General features: G+C 47.0%; 1 pseudogene; it reads left to right on the plus strand.

The window, feature by feature from the left end:
• Nucleotides 1–2,014: 2,014 nt before the first annotated feature.
• Nucleotides 2,015–9,557, plus strand: LOC136489874 (uncharacterized; annotated as a pseudogene).
• The last annotated feature ends 1,525 nt before the right edge of the window (nucleotides 9,558–11,082 follow it).

Genomic DNA, 11,082 nt, shown 5'->3' on the forward strand with positions numbered 1-11,082 from the left:
CTCGCCGAGATTCGAGCAAGGAGCACGAGCTCCTCCCTCCCCATACGCTCTCAGCAGTAGAGCTCACAGCAGTAGATGGTGGAACTCCAGGTTAGTACTGTTTTATTCGCCATTCATTGCTTTTACACATCTACCTTGCCTTTGCATTGTTTAAACATTGCGGGTGGAATGTTGCAGGCCGACTTGCGGATGTTGGAGGCCCAGCAGGCGGCCCAGGCGGAGGCCCATCGGCTGGAGATGGAGGCTGTACAAGCCCAGAGGGCGGCCGAGGCGCAGAGGCTGCAGGACATGTTCAGCTTCATGGTGAGCCTTCAGGCCTTGCTAGGTGTGGTCATGCCCCAGTCGCTGCTCGCTCCAGGTGTGGCTCCTCCTCCTCCTATAGGGACTCCGGTGAGTATATATGGTTGTTTATTCCTTTAGCTTGTGCGGCCCTCCTGTAGATACTCATGAATTCGCTTCTCATTTGTGCAGCCACAATCGGCGGGTTCAAACCCGACTCCTCAAGGTGGCCCTTCTTCACAGGCCGGGTGGCCAACTGGCCCTCCTCAAGGTGGCAGTTCACGCTCCGGGTGGGGAGGCTGGTAGTAGGTACTGTTTATTTGTTTCTTTTCATGTTGCATAGACTTGTGTTAGACTTAGCCTTATGTTGGACTACTACTAGAGACATATATATATTGTGATGGATATTGTCATGGATGATGCGAATGTATGTGATGGATTATGGACAATGGATTTGTATGTGATGTATTATGGATGGTGGATGTGTATGTGATGGGTTATGGATGTGTATGTGATGGAATATGGATGTGTATGTGATATATCCTGTGCTGTGTGTTGATATATATGTGATTTCTTTGTTTGTGCTGATGGAAAGCAAAAAACCAAAAAATAGCATTTTCCCCCTCTTTGCCGAGTGCCACACTCGGCAAAGAGGGCTTTGCCGAGTGCCGTGACCATGGCACTCGGCAAAGCTGGGAAGCAGAGACCTAATTTCCCAGCTTTGCCGAGTGCCAGAGCCATGGCACTCGGCAAAGATTTTTTTTTTTAAAAAAGAAAAAAATTCTTTGCCGAGTGCAAGAGTATGGCACTCGACAAAGAATTTTCAAAAAAAAGAAAAAATTCTTTGCCGAGTGCCGCTGAGGTGGCACTCGGCAAAGAGGCCGTCAGAGTTGACGTCGGATTTTTTTGCCGAGTGCTGACGTGACACTCGGCAAAGGCTTTTACCGAGTGCCCGATATGTGGCACTCGGCAAAGAAACATTTGCCGACGGGTTCTTTGTCGACTGCTCTTTGCCGAGTGCGGCACTCGGCAAAGCCTTTGCCGAGTGCAATAGGAGCTTTGTCGAGTGCCCTAAGCACTCGGCAAAGAGCCCGTCTGCAGTAGTGCTTCTTGCCAAACATTTGGGAAATATTTCTTCAAATACCTCCCGGTAATCACTCTAGGGAGACAATCACCTTGCAACGTCTCCAGCATATATGTATTATCAAAATATATCACTTTGATCACCTTTAGTGGACCTTCCTAGCTTAGTGACCACTTGCCAAACACTTGGGAAATATTTCTCCAGATACCTCCCGTTAATCACTCTAGGGAGACAATCACCTTGCAATGTCTCCAACATATATGTATTATCAAAATATCACTTTGATCACCTTTATTGGACCTTCATAGCTTAGTGACCACTTGCCAAACTTATTGTTCTTCGTCTCTGGCGGTAGAATAGTTTTCCACACTAAATCCCCAACCCAGAAGGATTTGTTGTTTGGCTCATTGTAGGAACCACTAAAGCTACTCCATGGCAGCCAAGGGCCTTCGACCAATGAGTACGCACAACGACAACACCGACCCTGCTCCCACAATAGTTCACTTGTTAGGCAAAGCGCCTTCCCACAATCTATGTTGTGTAACGCAAACCGCTTCCCTGATGCTTTTGGAAAGTGATATCTTCTGCTCCAAAAACAAGCACATGGTGAACGTCATCTACTTTTCCCCCTTGGGTTTGCTCCGTCTACCCATGGCGCAATGTAATTGCCAAATTTTCAATTGGAATGTAACCGTGTGTTTGGTAGCGAGGACGGGATCATCCCAAGTGGGATATCCCACCTAGCCCGTGTTTGCTTGGGAGTCACTCAGGGGTAGAGTCACCTCAGATGGGAATATTCGCTGAAGGTCCAGGGCAACCCCACCCCCAAAGTTTTGACGGACGGGAGCCGTCCCACCTAGGACGCCGGCTCATGCACGACGCAGGGGAGAAGGGAGAGGAGAGAGGATGGCCAACGTGGGTTCCACCACCGGCCCCGGTGAGCTGCGGGCGGCCTCGTTGCGTGCTGGGGCAACTCCGGCGGGCGAGCGACTTCCAGCAGGCGGGCGAGCGACTCGTGGCGGCAGGGCGGGCAGACGGGGGTGAGTAGGGGCGGGCGAACGAGCAGGGGCGGGCGGGCCCTCTCCGGCGGATGGGGGCAGGGCGGCTGACTCCGGCTGGCGAGCAGGGGCGGGCGGGCCGACTTCTGCAGATGGGGGCAGGGCGGCCGACTCTGGTTGGCGAGCAGGGCAGGCGGGTGGGCGAGCTGGGGTGGGCGGAATTTCTGAAGCCGTGATCAGTGCGGAAATTTTGATCTGGGGACAAAGAAACAAACAAAAGAAAAACAAACCTGACAAATGGACGACCCCACCTGCCAGTGGGTGATCCTGCTTTTGCTGTCCTCGGACCAAACAGAAAATGGGTTGGTTCCATCCCTCTTCAACGAAGCAGAAAATGGAGTCGTTCCGTCCTAGAAATAAGAGACGGGATCATTCCACCCCGCCTTGACTCCCAACCAAACGCTACCTAAGAGGTCTAAATGAAGGTGCTAGTCACGACTCCATGAGCATGCTGGTCCACAAGTCTAATAGCACTATCATCTGCCTATAGGAGACTAAAGGCCTGTTTGGTACATCTTAGCTTCACGGTTTTTTTTAGTTTCAGTTCCACAAAATAGCTTGATCGGTGAAGCTAAATCTGTTTTCATAAACATTTGGTAAAACACCTTCTCAGGTAGATAGCTGAGAGAAAGATATGAGAAGCTAATATTTTCAGCTTCACATAGCTTCACCTAGAGATACGTGCATATAAGAGGAGCTGAAAAATAGCTTTTAGGGAGAAAGTTGTTTTATCAGTTTTATAGAAGAGTTGAAAAAACAGTTTTTTATGAAGAAGCTGTTTTATCTAGACCCGTTTGATAAAAAAAAAAGCTGAAAACAGTTTGACAGTAGAAAGTGTACCAAACACACCCTAACCATAAGCTACTCCCTGTATCCCAAACTATAAGACGTTTGATTTTCTTGACACTAAGTTTGACCACTCTTCTCATTCAAAAATTTGTGCAAAATATTATTTCTTTTGTCGTGGCTTGCTTTATTAATAAAAGTTCTTCGAGAATTGCCCTGTTCGTTTGGCTTATAAGCCGTACTTTTTCAGTCAACGACAGTATTTTTCTCTCACAATAAATCAGCCAACAGTACTTTCAGTCATGACTTATTAGCCAAGCGAACAAGGCAAATAATTTAAATTTGACTATATTTGTATAAATTTTTTGAATCAGACAAGTGATCAAACTTAGGTTAAAAAAATCAACGTCTTGTAATTTCGGACGGAGGTAATACAAATCATCGACCAGGCGGTAACTGGACCACAAAGTGACGTGTTGAAAAGTAGACACGGTTTGAGTTTTTTTTTTTGAAACAGTAGACACGGTTTGAGTTCGCGTCACGCGCTGACAGCTTTTTGCCCTCCTGTTTGTTAGCACTTGTGGTTATAAGCTACATTTAGGCCTTGTTTAGATTGGGGTTAGAAATCAGTATTTGATATTGTAGTATTTTCGTTTGTATTTGATAATTATTATCTAATCATGATCTAACTAGGCTTAAGAGATTCGTCTCGTAAATTACAATTAAACTATGTAGTTAGTTATTTTTTTATCTACATTTAATACTGTTAAAAATTTGATACGATAAAAAAAAAAGTAAAAAAACTTGCAATTTAAACGAGGCCTTATTTATTTATCGACCAACCACGACACCTATCTCGTCAAGGCGGACTCATTTGGTTGGCCGTTGCCCCAATCAACTGAGGTCACATCATCCCTAGAGAGAAACGCCGGTCTGGCATCGGCAACCAGTTCTCGTCGTTCGTCCACAGATCTCTCCAACTCCAAGCTGCCAGTGGCGGACCTGCACGCCCGCACTGCTGCAGGCTACAGGCTGCTCGCCTGCTCCAGAGTGGCGCTGAGCCGGGGGCAGCAGGGCGGGCCGGCGGGGGCGGGGGCGGCGTCCGGCTGTCGGCTGGCGACGGAGGAGCGCAGGCCGCAAGAGATCGAGCAGGGCGGCGTCGGCGGTCGGCGGGGCCGTGCAGGCAGCACCGGAGGCCGGAGTGGGGGCCGCGCCGCGGCGGTCTGGCGGAGCGGAGCGAAGGCGCGGCAGGCCGGCAGCTGCGAGCGGTGGTGACGAGCTGACGGCGCGACCTAGAGGGCGAGAAGGGCAGCGGCGCGACTCTGAAACTTACGACTCGCGAGCAACGCAGAGAGGAGCGCGTCGGGCGAGAGACAACGATCGGTGCTTGCTGGGCTGTCGGGCCAAATTCACAGGGGGTATTTCTGGGCTCTACTTGGGCCACGACTAGGGCCATAGCCCTAGTGGCCCTAGGCCTGGGCCCGCCCCTGCAAAGCAGCTACCTACTGAGGATCCAGGTATGAAACGATTACCTTGCACTATAAGCATAGTTTCAGCTTTCATGGACGCCTACATGATTGACTCAATGAAATATGATGGGGGTGCGTGCAGTTTTCCACTGATTTCACTAGTAGTAGTAGTAGTAGTAGGTTTGGATGATCATATATATTGCATACAAATGATGATTAATTAGGAGAGATCGAGTTGGCGGTATCAACCTAAACCTGCATGTTGTGATCTAATTAATCTCGGGGATCAAGTTTGTTTATCATATACGAATATTTCCTTAATTTGTGGATTTATGATGTGCACAAAGCTCATTACACGCTTTTGTCTGTGTGTTGTGTGTGTGTTTAATTTATCTCTATATGTTTCTGAGTCAGTTTGGGAAACAGCTTGGTCTGCAGGCCGTGCACAGCAATTCAGAAAGACTAGTGATCGAGCCAATATAATGGCGGGTCCTGGATCTGTGGTATCCTCCTTATCATCATGATGAATAAGAAAACAATACATCTTGCTTCGCATTGAGTTCCTGGTGGTGACGGTCACATTTCTGTTCCTTGCTATGTCCCTCATGGACATCTTCCGTCGCCGCTTTCAACAGCCCGATTATCATGTCCATCTTTAACATCCTGGACACTGTGTCTGACTCCATAGTGGTATACATCCTTGGAGCCATGAAAACAGCAAGGATAAAGAATCAGTTATTCCCAGTGTGGGCTATTGTTCTTGTCAATTTCCCGCAACAGCATCGATTTCATCTCTGGGTATGGTGTTCCTGACAGACGTGGTCCGACGGTTCACTGAGTGGAGAATTGTAATCAAGCTCTTGGGAGTAGGATTCCTGAATGGATCCAGGCGATTCCAAGTTTTTGCTCCCTCTCTGGTCCCTCTGGAGCGTGCAGGTACTGAGGAGCTTCTACAGATTCCAGACACATAATCTAGCGGTTCAGTCCATGTGGCATGGCCACAGTTCAAGCCTCATTTCAGAGTACATGCGAACTGATCGTGAACCTGGCAACTTTAGAGATGCAGACTGTGACCCGCAGACAATGCAAGGATACAAATACCTGGTCTATGGAGAAACAAAGCGAAGTGTCACGCTGAAGAAGCCTCAGTATGTTCTCCGTATAGACCCTTGCAAGCAGCAACGGAGGAGAAGAAGAAACACAAGCATAGATACACTCACCACACTGGACAAAATCTGGCAGTCTGATGGCCACCTTCTGCAACGCCACAACGACAGTAGTAGTCAGTGGTGACGACTTGAAGGATCTCTCCCTTGCCTTTGCGTTGTACAGGTTGGCTCCGGTGCAAGCTTGAAGATGTGACGCTGCACGAGGACGCTATTCGCGTTAACCAAAAGCTGATCAGAGCAGAATTGCTGAGGAGGAGAATGACATGCGCACCTTTAGGGTCATGGAACTTCAGCTTGCTTTCCTCAATGATTACTTCAACACCCGCCTACCCGATGGTGTTCTGGTGTGGTCTCCCTTCACTTTTCATCAGCCTCGCGCTGTCTGTGGTGACCTTGCTGTGTATGCTGGCTTTCTGTGGACATCCGCAGGGTGATTAAACCCCCAGATGGTGATACCACCCACCATGTGCATGGATTCACGTCGACGTCAGTATCACTTGGGCATTCATGTTTTTCATGATGTTCAAGGAGATATGGGAGATAGTTAACTACTTGCTATCGGACTGGACAAAGATTAATCCTCACATGCTTATACCACCGGTGCAAGAGTAAGTGTGAGAAATAGGTTTGCAGAGGAATATAATACTATCCTGTCTTCAATCTAAAATTATTAACGAACGGTGCATGGTGTCATTGACCAGTATGTCCTTCTTGCAGTCGTACGATGGCAAACCAAGATTTTGGAATCTGCTGCACACTCTAACAGTCGGAATGGTGGAAAAAAAGGATGAAGGGGTAGAGCTAGGTGAGGCCATCAGTATTCCAGATTGCCTGAAGCCTGTTATTCTGGACAAGCTTCGCTCTCTGCACCTTACGAAGGCTTACCTCGCCAAGACGATTAAGTCACTGCCAGAGAAAGGACAGAGGGAGAAATACAGATGGGCCTGCTTTGAACTGCCAACATCCTCTCACATCATTCTGGTATGGCACATCGCCACCAGCCTTTGTGAGATAGAGCTGGCTAAAGGCAATGGCGTCGATCTAACAAAACCTGGGTTCCTTTGCAATCTCTTGTCATGCTTCACTACGTGCTGCTCCTCCAAATCATATCTTATGGATGAAAACAAATTAAGTGGTAAACTTCAGGAAAGCTACATCATTGCAAATAGCCTGTCGCGGTACTGTGCATATCTGCTTGTTTCAAAGCCTGAAATGATCCCTGACAGCTTCCTCGTGCCCAAGATAGTACTCCAAGAAACCATTAAGTATGCTCGTGATCAATTACTGAAAGACCATGACTCGCTACAGAGCAAATATGACAAATTAATAGAACAAGCACAGAATGCTGACAAAGTAATGGAAAGGGAGAATATTCTGCAACAAGGTGCCATTCTGGGAAACCAGCTCATCAGTTCCGAGAGTGAAGAAGACCGTTGGGTGATCCTGTCCGAGGTATGGGCAGAATTACTAGTACACCTTGCCCCTAGTTGGAATGCAGCAGCACACAAGAAGTCCCTCGAGTCAGGAGGCGAGTTCATTACCCACATCTGGGCATTGCTATGGCATTGTGGGATTGAGAAGAGCAAACTGTGGCCAGTGGAAGATGTTCCTGATGAGAACAATGCCCCTGGAGCACGAACAGCTCTGGACGACAATACTGAAAGTGGCAGTGATCAGACTAAGCAAGAGATGCAGCAAGCTGATGCAAAAATAGGGATAAAAGAGGAAGCAGACACATCTAGATCAGATTTGATGCAGGGATCTGCAGGTGCACAGGTGCAGAATGGTAAGGTGGAGAATGGAGTCCATGGAAAGGATGGGATTAATGTGGAATGTGCAGATGTGGATGGCACATGGATAGATCATCAGACTGAAGAACACAGTGATCAGGAGGACACGGAAGAACAAAAACAAATGGTGGTGGTGGATCGAAACACGCATGCAGAAGATGCAGGTGAAGGGGTAGCCAGCGTGCAGAGTGAGAACATTGTAACAGGCAGAGCCATACCCTTGCCTCATCAGAGCGTGGTTAGAGGGATGAAGAATCTCGGGAACACGTGCTACTTCAACGCAGTTCTGCAGAGCCTCCTTGCACTTGGTAACATGCGTGTGAGCATGTTAGAACCAGATGCTCTGCCTCTGAAAGGTTCACTTGGCCAAGAACTGAAGAACCTCTTCATGGAGACAACCTATGGCAACAATGATGCCAGCATCCCGCTGGTGCCAGAGAACCTCTTCAATATTATGTGCTCACGCAATTCAAAATTCCAACGCGCGTGACGGAAGACAGGAAGACAGCAATATCATGCTCATCTCTTTGCTTGATGGTTTGAATGATGAGGAACCAGGCATGGTCGAGTCCCTCTTCTATGGCCAGGTTGGTAAAAATCTACGTTGCAAAGCATGTGGGCACGCCACATATAAGGACGGAGAGAAGCTTGATCTCAGTTTGGCGATACCGTCAAAGAAACCAGTATCAGTTGAGGACTGCTTGGACTTCAATGCCCAGGAGAATATCCGGGGTTGGCGCTGTACAGACTGTTTTTCTGCTGCTGGAAATGCCTCTACGAACCAAACTGAGCAGTCAGACAGTGGAACACACCTAAAGGCGCAACCCAGCTATCCACCTGATGAGAAACAAATAAGTGTACCAGACAACAATGAAGATGAACATCAAGTGGAACAAACCCAGAAAGTGGAAAAGAAGATATGCAGTCAAATAACCAAGGCACCACCTGTACTAATTATTCAGCTGAAGAGATTTAACTATGATCCACGTGCACCACATGATAAGACCCAGAAGTTGGGGGAACCTGTGATCTTTGAGGAGACACTGGATATAACGAAGTTCATGCACCCCTGGTATGGACACGTTTATTCAGTTCAATATGACTCTCTTTTCTAATAACATTTAGTACTATTTAAACAATTTTCATATGAATCTGAAAGAAGTTCCTTTCTAACTTCATTTATAAATTTTGTATCTTTCGTAATTGTCATTTCCTCATCTTCAGGCATACAGAAAATGAAGACTACAAATATCATCTTGTTGCTGTCATTGTACACGAGGGACAAACATTGGATGGAGGACACTATATTACCTTTCTGAGAGCGAGCAGGATTGGGTATCAGCAGCCGGTGAGTGGTGCTGCTAGCACATGGTTCTATGTAAGTGATGAGCACGTCCGAGATGCCTCTCTAGAGGAGGTGCTTGGGTCTCAGGCCTACATTCTTTTCTATGAAAGACTAAAACAGCCAAATGTTAATACAAGTCTGGAGACACACAGCTCATCGATCACTCATCAGCGGAACAGTAAGCAATGATGGAGAGACAAGGAACCAATTTTCCATTGGGAACGCCAGAAGCACGGCAACCACACTGATTCTGTACATGCTACTAGCATAGATTCATCTTTCCTATTCCTTCGGCCATCAGGTTTTTTATGGGAATTTAGTGTTTCTGCCCTGCTTTACAATGCAATACTCTATTTTTCTAATCAATTTAAAAAAAAAATCTAAATAAATTCAAATAAATAATTCAAAACTTGAAAGTAGCAGATCTCATTTAGCGCTATAACTTTCACATAAAAAGCATCTTTATCCGTTGTATACCAGAAAGATATGACTTTTTCTAAGGCAACAAGCCCTGGTATGCGATTAATATGCTGCTGAAACTTTATATTATTCTTTTTACCATCTTAATGACCTTAAATAACAAAATTTAAACCTATGAATATATAGATCTCATCGAGAGCTATAATTTTATAAAGTATCTTTATCCGACCGCATACAAGAAAGATATAATTTTCTAAAGTGATAAGTTGAAAGCCCTAATTTGGTTTTGGCTAATTGATGAAACCTATTGGACTAACCATATGTCTAAGTGTGTAGATAAGTTAGGGTGGTTCAATCCAAGTAGTGGAGCTAGCTGGCAACCATGGAAAAAGATGGTGATGGCCACATCTTGATGGTGATCAAGCGCTCCGACTTAAAAAGGAAGAAAGAGAAAAACAAAACCCTATGGAGCTCAAGACAAAGGTATAAATAGGGGTTTTGTTTTGGTGATCAAGACACTATAGAGAGTGTGATCACATTTAGGATAGATGAACATACTATTAAGAGAGGAGCTTATTTGGACAACTCGGTCATCTAGTGCCACTAGGTGTTGTATACTATGCATTGCATATAGACCTAGTACACAACGAAAAATCCTTTGAAAATGATTGTAAAAATACTAACTCACGTGCACTTGTTGGTGGAACACTTGAGGAGTCAGCCCATTTGCAAAGCAGAAGAAAGTGGCGAAGTTGCGCTCTTAGTGCTGCCAACTGGGTGGCACCGGACAAGGTGTTAGGCACACCGGACTGGCTGTCCGGTGTGGCCTGGACCTGTCCCGACCGGCTGTATGCGTAATTAAGTTTTGGCCTGGCACCGCCGCGTTCGGTGTACACCGAACAGGGCACCCGACTGCCTGTCCGGTGCTACCGCCGTATTTTTCCAGAGAGCGTCGATCTTCGGGACTCAGTGAAATTGGTCACTGGACAGGGTGTCCGGTGCACCGCCCTATTTTTCCCGAGAGTTGCTAACATGGAAATAATTCGTCTTCAACCACCGGACGGAGTGTCCGGTGCTCTCTGACAGCCAACGGCTAGTTGGACGTTGAAATTCGACAGTTAGGTGCATCGGACCGACCGGCTGTCCGGTTCTCCCATAGAAAGCTGCTGTTTGAGTAACGGTTGGGTGGCTTGCTTGGGGCTATAAATATGTGGTGTAGCCGGTCTTGGCCACTCTCTTGGACCCCCCAAACAGCTGAGCAAACCTTGTGAGCACAAAAGCATAACTCCACTCACTTGCACACTTGATTTCTATATTTAGGTGAGATTGGAGAGCCTCTAGTGCATTGCATCGAGTTCTTTCATCTTGTGGCACTAGTTGGGCGGATTAAGCTGAGCTAGCTCTTGTTATTCTTGGTGATTACCGTCACCTAGCCGGCCTGGAGCTTGGAGGATCGTTGAGCGGGATTGGTGATTGTTTCCAGCCTCTGATCGATTGGTTGTGAGGGGTTCTTGTGCTTTCTCTGGTGGAACACCAAAAGCAACTCTAGTGGATTGTTCGTGATATTGAGCATCCTCATCTTGTGTTGGTTGTGCGGCACCCTTTGTGGGTTAGGCGTGTGATGCCTATTAACGCGTGAACCTCCAAGTTGAGTGATCATCACAATGGGGACTAGCTTGCCA

This window comes from Miscanthus floridulus, chromosome 10 (genome assembly GCF_019320115.1).
Source record: "Miscanthus floridulus cultivar M001 chromosome 10, ASM1932011v1, whole genome shotgun sequence".
Lineage (NCBI taxonomy): Eukaryota > Viridiplantae > Streptophyta > Magnoliopsida > Poales > Poaceae > Miscanthus > Miscanthus floridulus.